At 42.8% G+C, this 19,750-nt stretch overlaps 1 pseudogene across 1 annotated transcript; it reads right to left on the bottom strand.

Moving 5' to 3' along the window:
* Nucleotides 1-3,338: 3,338 nt before the first annotated feature.
* On the bottom strand, nt 3,339-4,806 carry LOC308239849 (ribosome biogenesis protein NOP53-like; annotated as a pseudogene). Its single transcript has one exon. The product of its transcript is annotated as a ribosome biogenesis protein NOP53-like (transcript).
* Between the last annotated feature and the right edge of the window lie 14,944 nt (nt 4,807-19,750).

Raw genomic sequence — 19,750 nt, 5'->3', positions numbered from 1 at the left:
GAAGATGCACATATGAGAAGGTCATGCAATATCGAAAGTAAAAATAGCCGTGTGTCTGTGGCAAGGTGAACATTCACCAAACCGAATTTTAACAACAATGTAACTTGAGTAACTTGATCACTTTAAATACTAGGGATTCTATGAGGGCTTATAAGTCTTTTTTTTAAAATATATTTTATTGATTTTTTACAGAGAGGAAGAAAGAGGGATAGAGAGTTAGAAACATCGATGAGAGAGAAACATCGATCAGCTGCCTCTTGCACACCCCCTACTGGGGATGTGCCCGCAACCAAGTTACGTGCCCTTGACCGGAATCGCACCTGGGACCTTTCGGTCCGCAGGCTGACGCTCTATCCACTGAGCCAAACCGGTTTTGGCAGGGCTTATAAGTCTTAATGCACTTGCTTCTTAAGTGGTATCTAATTTAATGAAGGAATTTCTAAAGGTCTGATAATATTTTGATATAATAATAAATGGTATATATTAAATATGTATTATCTTGGGATAAGAAAGTAGTAAAGTCTTTCATAATCACAGAATTTTTATTTTTTTATTTTTTTAAATATTTTTATTGATTTTTTTACAGAGAGGAAGAGAGAGGGATAGGGAGTTAGAAACATCGATGAGAAACATCGATCAGCTGCCTCCTGCACACCTCCTACTGGGGATGTGCCCGCAACTAAGGTACATGCCCTTGACCGGAATCGAACCTGGGACCTTTCAGTCCACAGGCCGATGCTCTATCCACTGAGCCAAACCGGTTAGGGCTAATCACAGAATTTTTAAAGTAGAATGTGTCAAAGACTATTTAGTCAAACTTAATATTATAATAAAAGCCTAATATGCTAAGTGTCTGGTCATCCGTTCAATCAATCACAGCATAATATGCTAATGATATACTAAGGCCACTCAACTGCTTGCTATGATGAGCACTGACCACCAGGGAGCAGACACTCTGACCAGTAGGTTAGCTTGCTGCTGGGGTTCGGCTGATAGGGACTGAGGGGGATGGACCGGACATGCCCTGGAGCCCTCCCGCAGTCCCTCCCTGGCTGGCCAACCTCCTGCGTCCCTCCCTGGTCCCAATCATGCACTGGTGGGGTTCCTTGGCCTGGCCTGCGCCCTCTCATAACCCGGGACCCCTCAGGGGATGTCAGAGAGCCGGTTTTGGCCCTATTCCGCAGGCCAGGCCGAGGGAACCCACTGGTGCACGAATTCGTGCACCAGGCCTCTAGTTTCTAAAGAAATTAATTGTTAATGTAAGTAAGTGATGTACATACTTTAAAAAGTCAACTAGTACTGCTAGGCTTATAATAAAACTAGAGGCCCGGTGCACAAAATTTGTGCATGGGGATTGGGGTGTCCCTCAGCCCAGCCTGCACCCTCCCCAATCTGGGACCCCCCGAGGGATGTCCAACTGCCCATTTAGGCCCGATCCCACCAGGCAGTTGGACATCCCTCTCACAATCCAGGACTGCTGGCTCCCAACTGCTCGCCTGCCTAGCTGCCTGATTGCCCCTAACCACTTCTGCCTGCCAGCCTGATCACCCCCTAACCACTCCCCTGCTGGCCTGATCAACGCCTAACTGTTCCCCTGCTGGCCCAATTGCCCCTAACTGCCCTCTCCTGCCATCCTGGTTCCTCCCAACTGCCCTCCCCTGCAGGCCTGGTCCCTCCCAACTGCCCTCCTCTGCTGGCCTGGTCCTCCCCAACTGCCCTCCCCTGCAGGCCTGATCACCCACAACTACCCTCCCCTGTAGGCCATCTTGTGGTGGCCATGTTGTGTCCACATGGGGTCAGCCATCTTTGACCACATGGGGGCAGCCATCTTGTGTGTTGGAGTGATGGTCAATTTGCATATTACTCTTTTATTAGATAGGATGAACAATCCACTGCCTCATCCTCTCCAAAATCAAACCACATCCAACTCTTTGTTCTGTTTCTTCTGGTGCTTGCCTCCACATATTGAAATCATATACTTAAGCTGTGATTTTAACATTTTTAAAGTTTTTAAATAGTATCTGCTGATTTTCTATTATAAGAATTCAGCTTTCCTTAATGCCCCTTCACCCAATGTATATACTATATTTGATTAACTCACTTAAGTATTTAGATTATTATGACAATATCACATTATTTACAGCTGAACTACCGAATTTATTATGATTAGCTGTCCTTTCTTGAATGACTTTTGTATTTTTGGAGCTCATCAATTGGCTCTTTTTTTTTCATTTGCTTAGCTTTCTATATACCAATAATTAACTTATCCCCAAATTGTATAAAATAATTGAAAACCTCCTCTGAATACACACTCAAAGATGTCATTATGTTATCAGTTCTTGAAGGTATCCTTTTGAGAACTTTCTGTCCTTCTGTGCCAATATACACTGTGGTAGGAAACTGGCTGCCACTTTCTTGGAGCTGAGTATGGAAATGTAATTGAAGTTTTTGCTGTCCAATATGCAGAATTTCTCATATTTACTCTTTTTTCAGTATAAGGCATCTTCCCTGTCCTTAGTTGGGCCTGCTGTCCCTAAGTTCAGAACCTGAGTGGTTAAGCATCTCCAAAAGTAAACTTTCAGTTTTTAACCAGAACGGGAGTAGAAGAAGCAGTTGTCTTGGAGGACAGGATAGGAAAGGGATCTTGGGGTGGCGGGGGGGGCGGTCTAACTAATTGCTTTAAAGACACTTTACCAGGATGTTTGTTTTCAGTCTCACCCAGCTGCCCTGCCTGAAATAGTACTTATAATTTGTAGTTTTTTAAACTTTCTGGGGTTGTGTGGTAAGAATGGGATTGCTTCTTTCCTCCCCACCCCCCCAAGCCATCAGTTGGACATCCTCAAAGGGCTCCTGGAGTGCGAGAGGGTGCAGGCTGGGCTGAGGGACTTCCCCCACACACCAAGTGCATGAATTTCATGAACCGGGTCTCTAGTTTAAAAATATGAGGCAATTAAGATCTGGATGTCAAGTCCACAATATCTGCAAATAACAGAACCAGGTCTAGAGAAAATCCAGATCTCTTAAGTCTTGGTTCAGTGCACATTCCACTTATCCCACTGACTCTGTCAGATACAAAGACTGCTTATCTTCTCAATTGTTTAAACAGTCTAATAAGTATTTAGAGCTTTATATCAAGTATTATGAGTACAGGTTTAATGCATTTAGAGGCCTGTGTATTACATGTTGGCTTATTGTTCTAAGAGTGGTTTGTTTGGCTAATTTTTATTTATTTTTATGTATGTATGTATGTATGTACTAGTATGTATGTATGTGTGTATGTATGTATGTTGGTCCAAAGGTGCTTTATTGAAGGGTGAGGGCTCTGCATCCAGCATCAGCTACAAGTGGATCTCCCAGAACACCTGCTTCTCCAGAGCTTCCCTTTGTACTTGAGCTTGAACTTGGCTTTCTCCCAGAACTTGATCATTTTTCTCCTTTGGAAGCTCTTGAACAAGATATGGAGGACGTTGCCCTCAGGCTTCAGGGTCGGGAGTGAGTCTGCCAGCTCTGAGCTGAGCTGCATGTGGATGTCCAGGGCCTGGTACTTGAGCTGCCCCAGCCTGCGGGGCTTGGTGTAGGACAACCACTGTGCCTGCAATCATTCCCGCCACCGCTGCACCAGCTCTGCTAGCCACTGTTTCACCTGGGCCTTGATCCCTCACATTCTGAAGAGATCCTGGTGTTGGAGCTGGGAGACCTGCATCATGGCCTGCTGTACCCACAGCATCCGGGTGGCCTTTTCCCACCAATGCTGCTGCTCTGTCTTCTTCTCCACAGGGGCCAGGCGAGCAGGTATGGCAGCCTTGGCTCATCTTCACTGGTCATCTCCGTCCTGGTCTCCAGCCCCCTCAGGCCACTGGTCCTGGTCCTCACCCGGCTCCCCCTCCCCATTGGACTCTTCCAGCAGCCCCTGGCATATCTCCTCAAATGTAGACTCCTAGGTGGTGGCCTGCTCAATGAGGGGCAGGGACAGCTGCTGCTCCAGCTTCTCTGCCTTTTTCTGCCACTGCAGCTCAACCTCATGGGCTTCCCAGAGCAGCATCTGGTGGTCCTCAAAGGACGGGTTGTAGAAGGCTCCAGGGGGTGTCACCTCCACAGCAGGCACCTGGGATGGTGTGGTGTGGAGATGCAGTGGCACTTGACTCCTTTCTTCTTGGTCTGCTCCAGGAAGAAGGGGTCCTGGCTGGCCAATGGCCTCTCCACAGGGTTATCTTTGGCCCAGAGATTGTAGAAGGGCCGTTCTACGGTGTCCTGAGGCCTAGGCTTGGCTTTGGCCATAGGAGGGTTGAGGAGTTTGGCCTGCATCCTGCACACCTCTAAGGGCAGCTCACCCTACTTTGCGAACTTCTCCCATAACTACTCTTTCCGCTTGAGCTTCTTGGCGTTGGCGACCTGGTGGGTGAGGATGTCTTTGGGGGCAGGGATCTTGGATGTGTTCTCTAAAATGAGGTCGACCCTAGGGGGTTTCTTGAGGATCAGGGGCCTCTTCTGACCTTTGGTCCTCTTCTTGCTCAGCTCTCTGTCTTTGGAGCCAGTATCCAGGAAGAGGAATTTTTTATAGGGGGCCTCTGATACCAAGCCACAGCTCGTGCACTCCTGCAGCCCCAAGTCCTCTAGGAATTTATCAACTTCCAGCCACAGCAGCTCCTGAGGGAGCCACTGCCGCCAGCTCCGCCCATTTCTTGGGCCTCGCTGCCACCGCCTCAATGCTGGGTCCACCAAAGTGGGCCACAGCTCCAGGAAGCTGGGATCAGCCTCGCTTTTCGCTTGGAGCTTGCTGCTACTGCCACTGCTTCCTACCGCCATCTTGTTCTCTTTGGCTAATTTTTAAACAGTATTTAACCCTAGTATGTTGAGAAATACATAATTAAAATAGTTGACATTCATGAAATTAGAATCAATAACTTCAGAATCTTAGTTTATTACTATTCAGACTTGGCAACTTCAAAGAATTGTAACTCTTTGCTGGTGTTTGGTAAACTGTGCCTCTTTTTAAGATAAGAAAAACAACGTAAATATGAAGTGTGCAAACTCCCACTGTGCTGTTTAAGAAGTTCATGGAAATTGCTTCCCCTCCACCTAGTAGTGGTAAACTCAGATATTTCCTAGATAACTAGCAAAATGCCCATTGCACCAAGCATGACTGTGGCTATTTTTCTACATTGTATGGATCTGGGGGAAAATCGGACTATGATATCAAAGCAATAACTGGGTAGAGAAGAGGATGGGGGAAAGGAAAGAAGGAGGAACATATTTCATTGCAGCCATAAGAAGGCAGTGAAAGAGGGAAAATCGAAGAAAGGATTGGGAGTTGGAAACTGTCTGCCTTCCTCACCTAAACAAAAACCTGCAGGATAGTGTTCCCAAACCAATGTTTTTTTTTGTTTGTTTGTTTGTTTTTGTTGTTTTTTTTTAAAAATATATTTTATTGATTTTTTACAGAGAGGAAGGAAGAGTGATAGATAGTCAGAAACATCGATGAGAGAGAAACATCGACCAGCTGCCTCCTGCACACCTCCCACTGGGGATGTGCCCGCAACCAAGTTACATGCCCTTGACCGGAATCGAACCTGGGACCTTTCAGTCCGCAGGCCGACGCTCTATCCACTGAGCCAAACCGGTTTTGGCCCAAACCAATGTTTTGGTGAATAATGTTTTGCCAAGAATGGTTTCCAGGTTAGCCACCATATCGATTCTCTTAGTCCTTGGGGGTGGTTGAGCCTCTAGAACTGAAGCAGCCAGAGGTCCTATCTAGTCTCCTCTGATATCCAGTGAGTCACACACATATTTTCCTTTGTACATGTGCACTAATGTACAAAAAGTTGGAATCATATCTTTAAAAGGTATGACCACAGGCAGAAGTTGACCCAGAACCCATTTATAGGTATGTAGAGAAGCGTGGGAATTGTCATCCCTATTAAGGCCACACAAGACAATTAACTAGTGTTCTTAACTGCTGTGCAAACTTGGAGTTGAGGATGTCACTGATCTTGCACAATATACAATTGTTTCATTGCATAGAGTTGGTTCCATTTATTAATAAAGGCTCATTTTAAAGGAATTTCTATAACATTTCATATGTATATTCTAATATGTCCATTGGATGCCTTCTGGTTTCTTTAAGTGTAACTTCATTATTCTTAGTTCCAAACCCTTTATCCTTTTACTGAGCTAAATCAATATTTTCTCTTGCTAATGTTTGCCCAATTGGATATATTTGAAGATCTGCTGATTTCATCCTAAGCCAAGTTATATGTATTTTGTTCCTTTAATCATCTTTATACATTACCCTACTCAGTCCTTAAACTAAGGAAAGCCTGTTTCCTCATACTATTGAAATATAGCATTTTCCTTGATATGATATTGTAGTTTTATAAATATGTTTTTATTGATTTCAGAGAGAAGAAGGGAGGTGGAGAGAGGGATAGAAACATCAATAACAAGAGAGAATCATTGATCATCTACCTCCTGCACCCCCCAACTGGGGATCAAGCCCACAACCCAGGCATGTGTCCTCACTGGGAATAGAACCGTGACCTCCTGGTTAATGGGTCGATGCTCAACCTCTGAGCCAGACCAGCTGGGCAACATTATAGTTTTATAGGCATCCTGCCTTATATTCTTTTCTGTCTCTTTTAACATGTTAATTTAGTTAAGAAGTGGATTAAGATGGATACATTTCAAAGGAAAATTTCTGTAGGGACACAAAATGCAAATAGAAGGCATAGGTGCATTGCTGAAACCGGTTTGGCTCAGTGGATAGAGCGTCGGCCTGCGGACTGAAGGGTCCCGGGTTCGATTCCGGTCAAGGGCATGTACCTTGGTTGCAGGCACATCCCCAGTGGGAGGTGTGCAGGAGGCAGCTGATCGATGTTTCTAGCTTTCTATCCCTCTCCTTTCCTCTATGTAAAATACCAATAAAATATATTTAAAAAAAAAAAAAAAAGAAGGCATAGGTGCAAAGAAGGAGTAATGCGAGATGTAGATAACTAATCTTCCTGCACCAGGAGATAGGACACTGGAGGTTCAGTCAGTAATCATATACCTAGAAAAAGATTCTATACCCATTGTGCTCTTCTAACAAAGCGGACATAACAAGATACAAAACACCATGTTTCCCCTACCCCAGTGTCCTGTAGTCCAAGATTTAAAGGTCAGATAAAGAAAGAAGAATAAGGAAAGGAGAATAAGAATGACTGGACAGTAAACCAGGAGAAAAGCCAGAAGAGTATAGTATCATACAATCCAGAAGAAATAATGATTCAAAAAGACATGATTAACAGGATCAGATGCTTCTGAGGCATTAAGATTAAGATAGAGAAGTTAACATTGGATTATGCAACATGGTAGTCATTGGTGATTTTAACAAGATTGGTTTCCACTTATTGGAAGGGACAGAGGCCAGACTGGACTGGACTGAATAGCAGAAGTGTAAGCATGAAGCTGTGCAGACCAGAGGATCAAGGTTCAGACAATTGGTGGGGTATCAAATGCATTTTTAAAAGACAGAAAACCTTTCACTACTTTATCTGTCCTATTGTCATACTTTCCCATGGTGTACTCTAATAGTTTGCACTATATTCTTAAAAAAAAACTTTTTAATACTTATAGAGAATTTGGCCTTGAGAGGAATGAGTGTTCCCCCTGCTCCATCCCTAGTCATTTTCAAAAGCCTACTAGGGGTGTGGAATTGAAGTCAATGAGTATGTAAAACTGTTTTAAGAAGGTCTTCCATGAAAAGAAGTAGAGAAATGTGGCAGTAGCTAAGGGAGCAGTGAAGGTTGAGGAGTTGCATTTGCTTATTATTTAAGGCAGCAGAGAGTATAGCATTTTTGAATGCTATTGGAAATGTTCCAGTAAAAGAGGAGAGAGAGAGAGAGAGAGAGAGAGAGAGAGAGAGAGAGAGAGAGAGAGATTGAGAAGGTGGGATCCAAAGTACAAATGGCCTTTGATAGGGGCTTGAACTCTGCAGCTTTTGTAATCTGAGGGAAAGCAAAGCACAGGTATGCAGTCAGTGATAAATATACATTACTAGTGGCCTGGTGCATAAAATTCGTGCACATTAAAAAGGTATTAATTAGAGGAAATATTTAATATTGCTATTTGCCCTTTCTCTATAATAAAAGTGTCAGAGATGAAAGAAAATTAGTAAAATATATATGAAAATATTCCTCCTGTCAGAGTCTGGGGTGCACCACAGGACCCAGAGTCAAGTCCCCGCCCACCCACATGCACCTCAAAATCGCATGAGACTCAGACCCAGTCCCCCCCCCCCCAATTGAGCTATATCCAGACCCAGCCAGTCCCACCCTTGTCAAGCCCCGCTGGGTGGGGGGCATGGCCTGAAGTCCTCCATGAAGCCCTGCTAGGCAGGGGAGCGCAGCCTCAGGTACCCCGTCAAGCCCCACTGGGTGGGGGGCGCAGTCTGTGTTTTCCTGACCCAGCACTGCGGGTGCACCTTAAGGTCCCCTATCAAGCCCCGCTGGGTGGGGAGCATGGCCTGAGGTCCCCTGTCAAGCCCAGCCAGGCAGGGGGGCACAGCCTCAGGTCTCCCGGCCTGGTGCTGGGGTGGGGTGTGTGGCCTGAAGTCCCCTGTCAAGCCCCACCTGGTGGGGGGAGCAGCCTGAGGTCCCCTAGCCCAGCACCAGGACAGGAAGTGCACCTTGAGGTTCCCCTGTCAAGCCCTGCCAGGTGGGGGGCATGGCCTTAGGTCCCCTGGCCTGGTGCTGGGGTGGGGAATGCAGCCTGAGGTCCCCTGTCAAGCCCCATGGGGGCGGGGGAGGGTGTAGCCTCAGGTCCCTGCTGATTGCTCGTTAAGGCTCCTTATTGGAACTTGGCCTCAGCTGTGGGTGCAGCCATCTTTGTGACGGAGTGATGACAATTAGCATATTCCCTCTTTATTAGATAGGATAGATCTGCTTAGGAAGATTTTAGTGATGTGATAAATGCAAAGCTCCTGGCTTACTGACTGGAATGTGGAAGGTGCCTGATAAATATTGCTCCCCCTGCCTGCTGCTCATCCTATAATCTCACACTCTTGTATCCGGTTCACATTCCCCAGTTTGACATTGCTGGCTCCCTATAACTGCCCAACCTATCCTCTCCCTTTGCTGACAAGAAACTTTCACTCTATTGAGACCCATTCCCTCCCATTGTCCCTCTGCTTGTTAGCCTCACACACCTTGCTCAGTTCTCCTCCACAAATCACTATCACTCTATGCCTCAATTTCCCTGTAGCCTTTCTTGAGTATCATTACCATCTTCTCCACCATTTTTGTCTTTTGCCCTTCAATCCAACTATCAATTTCAATATTCAGGTAGTGAATATCATCCCACAAAGTTCCTACTCAACCTTCTTAAGGTCCTTTCTACTTGTACATTTCTTGTTCCTCTTGCTAATATCCCTTATTCTTTTTGTCTTCCACGAAATTCTCAAGAAATATACATTAGCCAAGTTGTGTATTTTAATATCCAAAAGAGTGGCCCCATCTTCCAGATTTAAGTATTTCCCAGAAGCATATGCAAATTAACTTGAGTTAAGATGGAATTTCTCCATTAACACTGACAGCTCTCTATAGTGAAGATAAAATGTAGTAATTTTGTATATATTTTGGAAATAACCCCTTACAAGATGTGTCATTGGCAAATATATTCTCCCATAGAGTGGGCTCCATTTTCATTTTGATAATGGTTTCTTTTGCTGTGAAGAAGCTTTTTAGTTTGATGTAGTCCCATTTATTTATTTTTTCATTTGTTGCTTTTGCTCTAGGAGACGTATCAGTGAAAATTCTGCTATTTGAGATGTCTGAGATTTTGCTGCCTATGTTTTCTTCTAGGATTTTTTTGTGGTCTTGCAACTTATACTTAAGTTTTCTTTATATTTTGATTTTATTCTTGTGTTTGGTATAAATTGGGGATATAGTTTCATTTTTTTGCATGTACCTGTCTAATTTTACCAGCACCATTTGTTGAAGAGACTGCCTTACTCCAGTGTATGCTCTTGCCTCCTTTGTCAAAAAGAATTGACCATAATGATGTGGGTCAACAAAAGGAAGACAAATAACCCAATTAAAAAATGGGCACAGGACCTGAATAGGCACTTCTATAAAGGGTATATTCAGATGGCCAAGAGACATATGAAAAGTGCTCAAAGTCACTAATCCTAAGAGAGATACAAATTAAAATGACAATGAAGTACCACCCCACACGTGCCAAAAAGGCTACCATCAATAAATCAACAAACAACAAGTGCTGGTGAGGATGTGGAGAAAAGGAAACTCAAGTACACTGTTGGTGGGAATGCAGACTGGGTGCAGTCACTATGGAAAACAGTATGGAATTTACTAAAAAAAATAATGATGGAACTATTGTTTGACTCAACAATCCCACTTCTAAGTATATATCATAGGAAGCCTGAAACATCAATCAGAAAGAATATATACACCTCTACATTCATAGCAGTGCTATTTGCAAAAGTTTTGATATGGAAACAGTCCAAGTGCCCATCAGTAGATGAGTGGATAAAAAAGTTATGGTACATTTACACCATGGAGTACCATGCAGCTGTAAAAAAGGAGGATTTCTTACCTTTCCAAGAGCATGGATGGACCTGCAGAGTGTTATGCTGAATGAAATAAGCCAGTCAGAGAAAGACAAATATCACATGATCTCACTTATAAGTGAAATCTAATGAACATAATAAATTGATAAACAAAATAGATCCAGAAAAATGGAGGTATAGAACAGACTGATATATCTCAGAGGGGAGTGGGGGAGGTTAGAAGATATTAACCAGAGAACTCATATACATATATACATAAAGAATGGGCACAAACAATAGTGTGGTGAAAGCCTTTGGTAGGGCAGGCTTTAAATAAAAAAGAGAAAAAATGTAGCAATTCTGTTTGTTCAGCTTTATTGAGATATAATTAAAATATCCTATATAATAAAAGGCTAATATACAAATTGACCGAACGGTGGAACAACTGGTTGCTCTGACACGCACTGACCACCAGGGGGCAGATGCTCAATGCAGGAGCTGCCCCCTGGTAGTCAGTGCACTCCCACAGGGGGAGTGCCACTCAGCCACAGGGGGAGTGCCACTCAGCCACAGGGGGAGTGCCACTCAGCCAGAAGCTGGGCTCACGGCTGGCGAGCACAGCAGCAGTGGCGGGAGCCTCTCTTGCCTCTGCAGCTGCGCTAAGGGTGTGCGAATGCTGGCTTCTGGACTGTGAAAGGGCACAGGCTGGGCTGAGGGACGCCCCCCCTGAGGGCATGATTTCATGCACCAGGCCTCTAGTAACATTATATAAGTTTAAGGTGTACAATGTGATGATTTAATACATGTATATAACAACATGGGCAAAAGTAGGTTTATAGTCATTAGTAAACAAAAAGTTTAATCTTATACTATAACCTTTTTGCACACCCATGTTTTGTAAAATGCTTACCACAATAAGTTTAGTAATACTGTGAATATATTGTGAAATTCATACCACAATAATGTTAGTTCACTTCACAAAATTACCATTTTGTTGTTTTTGTTATAGTGAGAACATTAAAATTCTACTTTTTTAGCAACTTTAATGTATACAATACAGTATTGTTAACAATAGTTACCAGACTGTACCTCATATCCCTGAACTTATACATGTTATAACTGAAAATTTGTACCCAACATATTCCCATTTCTCCCATCCCTCAGTCCCAGGGAACCACCAATCTGCTTTGCTTCTATGAGTTCATGTTTTTGTTGTGTGTTTTTTTAAGATTATACTTATAACTGAGATCATACAATATTTGTCTTTCTCTGGCTTATTTCATTTAGCATAATGCCTAAGGTCCATTCATGTTCCCATAAATGGTTGAATAATATTCTATCTTATTCACACATGCATATATCACATTTCCTTTACCAATTCATCCATCAGTGAATACTTAGGTTGGTTCTATGTTTTGGCTATTGTGAGTTATGCTGCATTGAACAGGGTAATGCAGATAATCTCTTAGAGATAGTGATTTAACTTTTTTTAGATATATACCCGGATGTGTGATTGCTGGATAGTTCTATTTTTTTTTTCTGGAACTTCCATACTGTTTTCCCATAATAGCTGTACTAATTTTCATTCATACAAGCAGTGCAAAGGGGTTTCCTTTTCTTCAAACATTTGACAACACTTGTTTTCTCATATTTTAATAATCATTATAACAGGTCTGAAGTAATATCTCATTCTGGTTTTGATTTGCCATTTCCTGATGATTAGTGATATTATTCATTCTTTTTTCTCTTTTTTTCATTATTGATTAAGGTATTGCATATGTGTCCTTCTCCCCCCATTGCCCCCCACCCCCCACTCATGTCCTCACTTCTCTGTTGTCTGTGCCCATTGGTTAGGCTTATATATTCATATAAGTCCTTTGGTTGATCTCTCCCCCTTACTCCCACCCTGCCATACCTTCCCACTGAGGTTTGAGCATCAGATCAATGCTTCTCTGTCTCTGGATGTGTTTTTGTTCATCAGTTTATGTTGTTCATTATATTCCACAAATAAGTGAGATCATGTGATATTTCTCTTTCTCTGACTGGCTTATTTCACTTAGCATAATGCTCTCCAGTTCCAACTATGTTGTTCCAACTATGTTTTTACCGCAGCGTAGTATTCCATTGTGTAAATATACCACAGTTTTTTAATCCACTCATCTGCTGATGGGCATTTAGGGTGTTTCCAAATCTTAGCTATGGTGAATTGTCCCACTATGAACATAAGGGTGCATATGTCCTTTCCGATTGGTGTTTCTGTTTTCTTGGGATATATTCCTAGAAGTGGGATCACTGGGTCAAATGGGAGTTCCATTTTTACTTTTTTGAAGAAACTCCATACTGTTATCCACAGTGGCTACACCAGTCTGCATTCCCACCAGCAGTGCACGAGGGTTCCTTTTTCTCTCCTCCTCTCCAGCACAAGTCCTTTGTGGATTTGTTTATGATAGCCATTCTAACAGGTGTGAGATGGTACTGCATTGACATTTTGATTTGCATCTCTCAGATGATTAGTGACTTTGAGCATGTTTTCATATGCCTCTTGGCCTTCCTTCTGCCTTCTTTCAAAAAATATCTATTTAGGTCCTTTGCCCATGTTTTGATTGGGTTGTTTATCTTCCTTCTATTAAGTTGTATGAGTTCCCTGTAGATGTTGGAGATTAAATCCTGATAGTGATAACATTGGCAAATATGTTCTCCCAGGCAGTGGGCTTTCTTGCTGTTTTCTTGATGGTTTCTTTTGCTGTGCAAAAGCTTTTTATTTTGACGTAGTCCCATTTGTTTATTTTCTCTTTAGTTTCAATTGGCCTAGGAAAGGTATCGGTGAGGAAATTGCTTTGGCATATGTCTAAGATTTTGCTGCCTGTGGATTCCTCTAGCATTTTCATGTTTTCCCATCTTATGTTTAAGTCCTTTATCCATTTTGAGTTTATTTTTGTTTATAGTGTAAGTTGGTGGTCTACTTTCATTTTCTTGCATGTATCTGTCTAATTTTCGTAACACCATTTATTGAAGAGACTGTCTTGACTCCATTGTATGTTTAGGGTTTTCTATGTACAGTATCATGTCATCTGTGAATAAGGACAGGTTTACTTCTTCTTTTCCAATTTGGATACCTTTTATTTCTTCTTCTTGTCTGATCACAATGGCTAGTACTTCCAGCACTATGTGGAACAGGAGTGGTGAGAGTCAGCATCCCTGTCTTGTTCCTGTTCTTAGAGGAAATGGTTTTAGTTTTTGGCCATTGAGTATGATATTGGCTGTGGGTTTGTCATATATGGCTTTTATTATGTTGAGGTATGATCCTTGTACTCCCACCTTGTTGAGAGTTTTTATCAAGAAAGGGTGTTGGATTTTGTCAAATACTTTTTATGCATCAGTTGATATGACTGTGATTTTTATCTCTCATTTTGTTTATGTGATGTATCACGTTTATTGATTTGCAGATATTGTACCATCCTTGCATCCCCAGGATAAATCCTACTTGGTCATGGTGTATGATCTTTCAGATGTACTGCTGGATCCAATTTGCTAGAATTTTGTTGAGAACTTTAGCATCTATGATCATGAGGGATATTGGCCTGTAACTCTCTTCAATTGTGTTTTCTTTATTTGGTTTTTGTATTAGGGTAATGCTGGCTTCATAGAATGAGCTTGGAAGTGTTCCTAACTCTTGAATTTTTTGGAATAGTCTGAGGAGGATAGGTTTTATTTCTTCCTTGAATGTACGGTGAAACTCCCCTGAGAAGCCGTCGGGCCCAGGCTTTTGCTTGCTGGAAGCTTTTTGATGCTGCTTCAATTTCTTCCATAGTTATTGGCCTATTCAGATGTTTAGATTCTTCCTGATTGAGTTTTGGAAAGTTGTTTTTCTAGGAATATTTCCATTTCCTCCAGGTTGTCTAGTTTGTTGGAATAGAGTTGTTCATAGTATTTTTTAACAAAACTTTGTATTTCTATGGGGTCTGTTGTTATTACTCCTCTTTCATTTCTGATTTTGTTTATTTGGGTCCTCTCCCTTTGCTTTTTGGTGAGCCTGGCTATAGGTTCATCATTCTTGTTTATCCTTTCAAAGAACCAGCTCTTGGTTTCATCGATCGTTTATATATATTTTTTTGTCTCTATGTCACTTATTTCTGCTCTGATCATTATTATTGCCTGCCTTCTTCTCACTCAGGGCTTTTCTTGTTGCTCTCTTTCTAATTCTTTAAGGTGTAGAGTTAAATGACTTACTCCTTTTTTTTTCTTTTTGAGGTAGGCCTGTAGAGCTATAAACTTCCCTCTCAGGACTGATGTCATTGTGTCCCATAGATTTTGGATTGTTTTGTTTTTATTATCATTAGTTTCCAGGATGTTTTTAATTTCTTCTTTGATCTCTTTGGTAACCCAATCATTGTTTAATAGCATGCTATTCAGCTTTCAAGTGTTTGATTTTTTTTATTGTTTTTATTGTAGTTTATTTCTAATATTATGCCATTGTGGTCTTAGAAGATGCTTGGTATGATTTCAATCTTCTTAATTTGGGGAAACTTTGCTTGTGACCCAATATGTGGTATATTTTTTAAAATGACCCATGTGCACTTGAGAAGAAAGTATATTCTGTGGCTTTGGCGTGAAATGTTCTGAAGATGTCAATTAAGTATATCTGATCTAGTGAGTCATTTAGGATTGCTGTCTCTTTGCTGATTATTTTGTCTAGAGGATTTCTCCAGTGATGTCAGTGGTGTATTAAAGTCCCCTACTATGATTGTGTTGTTAGTCTCTCTTTTGATATCTTCCAAAATGTTTTTTTTTTTTTATGTATTTGGGTGCTCCTACATTGGGTGCATATACGTTTATCAGGGTTATATCCTCTTGTTGTATAGACCCATTTAGTATTCTGAAGTGGCATTACTTATCTCTTGTTATGGTCTTTACTTTGACGTCTATTTTGTCAGATATAAGTATTGCTACCCCAGTTTTGTTTTTTTTTTTTCATTTCCATTTGCCTGACATTTTTCCATCCCTTCACTTTCAGTCTGTGTGAGTCCCTTGTTCTGAGGTGGGTCTCTTGTAGACAGCATATATACGGGTCATGTTTTTTTATCCATTCAGCCACTTGATGTCTTTTGATTGAAGTATTTAGTCCCTTTACGTTTAAAGTTATTATTGATAGGTACTTGTTTGTAGCCATTTTTATTTTTTGTGGCTGTATTCCTTCTTACTTTTATTTTCCTTCTTTTTACACCAGTCCCTTTAGCATTTCTTGCATTGCTGGCTTGGTAGTGATAAACTTCCTTAGCCTTTTTTTTTTTTTTTTTGGTCTGTGAAGCTCCTTATTTCCCCTTCAATTTTTTTTTCTTTTTTTTATTATTTTAATAAATCTTTATTCAGATTATTACAATTGTTTCTCCTTTTTCCCCCCATAGCTCCCCTCCACCCAGTTCCCACCCCACCTTCTGCCCTTACCTCCCCCCCACTGTCCTCATCCAATAGCCTCTGTGCTCAGCTTGGATGGGGTGGAGTCTCAGTCTTGGCTTCCCGTCAGCCTTGCCCTTGCGTGCACGTGCGCGCCTTCAGACCTATGCCTTCCCCGGCTCCCGAGTCTCTGCCCGAGAGTCCAGATTCCCCCCACAAGAGCGTGGGTCCCTAGGGGCTCCCCTGAACTGGGGTCCAGTGCAGTCAGAACTGGGGCTCAGTGCAGTCAGGAGCCTCCGACTCCCTTCCACTAGGGAAAGCCTGTGGCAACCTCCACAGCCTTTGTGCGCACTGGCACGTGCGCGCCTTCAGACTTCTGCCTTCCCCAGCTCCTGAGTCTCTGCCTGAGAGTCCAGACTCTCCCCGTAAGAGCGTGGGTCCCTAGGGGCTCGCCCGGAACTGGGGTTCAGTGCAGTCAGAACTGGGGTTCAGTGCGGTCGGGGGCTTCCTTCCCCCTTCCGCCAGAGAAAGTCAGCCAGGCTCTCAGCCGCCCTTCCTCTCTGCGTGCACAAAGACCCTTTGCCGTACCTCCAATTCTCTGTGAGCTTTTCTCTTTCCTTCTAGTTGTAGAATTTTCACTCAGCCAGCTTTCCTGTGGTTTTGGATGGTGTCCGTTCTGTCTTTTAGTTGTAGTTTTGAAATTGTTGTGCGAGGCAGCAATTTAGGTGCTTACCTATGCCGCCATCTTGGTTTCTCTCCCCTTCAATTTTGAATGATAGCCTTGCTGGATAGAGTATTATTGGATTCAGTCCCTTGCTTTGCATCACTTTGTAAATTCCCTTCCATTCTTTTCTGGCCTGTTTTATTTCTGTTGAGAAATCATTTGATAATCTAATGAGAGATCCCTTGTACGTAACTTTCTGTCTCTTGCAGCCTTTAAGATTCTCTCTTTGTCCTGAACATGTGCCATCATAATTATGATGTGTCTTAGTGTGGGTCTTTTTGGGTTCATGTTGTTTGGGACTCTCTGTGCTTATGTGACTTTTTTCTTCCCCACATCAGGGAAGTTTTCTGACATTATTTCTTCAAATAGGTTTTCTAACCCTTACTCCTCTTCTTGTTGTTCTGGCACCCCTATTATTCGTATGTTGCTTCATTTCATGTTGTCCCATAGCTCCCTTAGGCTCTCTTCCTGTCTTTTAATTTTTTTTTCCAATTGCTGTTCAGTTTGGGTGTGTTTTGCTTCACTGTCTTCTAATTCGCTAATTCGGTCCTCTGCTTCTCCTAGTCTACTGTTGAGATGTTCCATGGTGTTTTTTATTGCAGTTATATCACTATTAATTTCTTCTTGATTCTTATATAATTTGTTGATTTTTTCATCCATTTGGTTTATGACCTTTATGACTAGTATTCTGAATTCTTTTTCTCACATATTGCATGCCTTTGTTTCACTTAGCTGCTTTTCTGGCAATTCCTCCTTTTCTTTCATTTGGGGGTTTCTTTGTCTAACCATTATTGTCTCACAGAGGGATCTAGATGTCGAGTCATGCAGGGGCTATTCCTTGGGTGGCAGAGGCTCCTCAGGCTGTGGTTGCTCCCTGGGTGGTCGCAGCAGTGGGTGCTCTTCAGTTGGCAGCAGCTCCTCTGGTGGGTGCTGTTCGCAGCAGTGGTGGCTCCTCTGGCTGGTGAGGGGAGGCTTCGCACACAGCTGCTGCTCCTCGGATGGGGGCAGGCTGCTCACAAGGCTGCTGCTCCTCACATGGGGGCAGGCTGCACAGGGTTGCTGCTCCTTGGATTGTGGTTGGCTGTGTGCCACTGCTGCTCCTCTGATGGGGCGGGCTGCTTGTGATGCTGCTACTCCTTGGACAGGGGCAGGTTGCTCATAGGGCTGCTGTTCCTCTTATGGGGGTGGGCTGTTCCTCAGATGAGGTGGGCTTCTCACACAGCTGCTGCTCCTCAGATGGGAGTGAGCCACACATGTGGCTGCTGCTCCTCAGTGGCAGGCTGCTCACCCAGCTGCTGCTTATCGTATGGGTTTGGGCTGCATGTGGCTGCTGTTCCTCGGACCACGGCAGGCTGTGCAGGGCTGCCGCTCCTCGGACGTGGGTGATCTGATCGTGCGGTTGCTGCTCCTTGGACAGGTGCAGGGTGCGGGATGTGCACAGCTGCTGCTCCTCTGATGGGCGTGGGCTGCCGGTCCTCAGTCATGGGTGGGATGCTCGTGTGGCTGCTGCTCACATGGTCACAGTGACCTGGGCTTTCTCCAGGGGTCCTCTGCCCTTCCTGGCTGCAAATTGTCTCACCAGCTGAGTCTCTTTCACCAATTCAGGGTGGATCTTATTTGTTTCAGCTACTCATTCTATCTGCTCTGGGACAAGGCTCGGGACACGTCCATCTATTCCACCACCATTTTGTCCTCCCCCTTTCACCTTTTTATGTACTTGTTAGCCATTTAAAATGTAGTAATTTTGGGAAAAAAATGGTCTCATCATTTAGACATCCATGGCCCTTCATTTTATCCCTCTGTGTTGTATATTATTATCATATCAAGCTGCAATAGCTCCAAAAGCACTATCATGGTCAATTTTTGTGAATAAGTGTTGAGAATTTAAATTCATGTCATGAAAGTATTATTATCTGTCACAGTACTGAAATTTTAGAAATCCTTCAACATGTGGGTGCTCGACACCAACCAATTCTTCATAGTTATGATGCCAAGAAATATGCTGGACAGACAGTCAAATCTTCCCAATAAACCTTATAACTCTTATTTATTTTTTTAAAGGAAAATGTTTCTGGCATTTAAAAAAATAGTAAATAGCCCAATAAGATATCTCACTGATGCCCTTTTCCAAATGTGGTTTCTCTTTGGTTTTATTATTTTTTTTTCTTTAGTAAATGACCCAGTAAGACAACTCACTGATGCCTTTTTCCAAATATGGTATTTCTTCAGCTTATGAGTTCATGTTTGCATGTATATTGTGGATAGTAGTTGTTGGTTTTAGAAGCTCCAAAATTCATTGGATTATTTCACAGGAAAGAAGCCAGGACTCAGTTGAATAACTTACATTGTTTTTTATATTTTGCTACTAACTTAGCTGTGTAGTTTTGGCTAATTATCCTAAATTTTCTGTGATCTCATTTCTTAGAATTTTAGTGAGGGAATTTGTCTTGGATTCATGGTTATCTATGCCCCAAGGTGTTTCAGGAGCCCATATTATGGGCTGCCAGGAATGGAGGAGAGCCTTGGAGTTAACCAAAGTTTTAGAATTAAGAAGCTCTAAGTTAAGGTGAGGTGTCTTTCTCACAGACATTGGTTTATACTATTTTTGTGTTTGCCTCATCACTAAAAGAATGATAATGATTCCTTATGATCTTCCCTGGAAGTCATGGTTGGTGGAGGAAGCCATATAAATTATATGAGATGCTTGATTCAGAAATGAGGGACTCATATACACAGGGGGGACTCAGAGGGGGGAATCAAAATGGCACAGGAGAATCAGAGGGGGGATTACCATTTAGTAATTATTATCTATATAATAAAGAGGTAATATGCAAATCGGTACTAATGGTGTCACAGTAACGACCAATTTGAATATTGACAGACCAGCAGGAGGCTGCACATGCAGCAGGGGGACTTGTGTGAGGCTTGCTTCCCGGCCCCCAGCACTGGAGTCCTCTTTTTCTCCCGGGTGCACGTGCCTGACAAACACCCCTGTGACACCGCCCCATCTGAGAGCGCTCTGCCTGGGGATTCAACTAACATCTCCTCCTGATGTGGGGGAAGGGGCTGAGGGACAACACCTGCATGGCAGA

Source organism: Plecotus auritus, assembly GCF_963455305.1.
Source record: "Plecotus auritus genome assembly, chromosome: X".
NCBI lineage: Eukaryota > Metazoa > Chordata > Mammalia > Chiroptera > Vespertilionidae > Plecotus > Plecotus auritus.
This window is presented reverse-complemented; position numbering and strand designations above follow the sequence as displayed.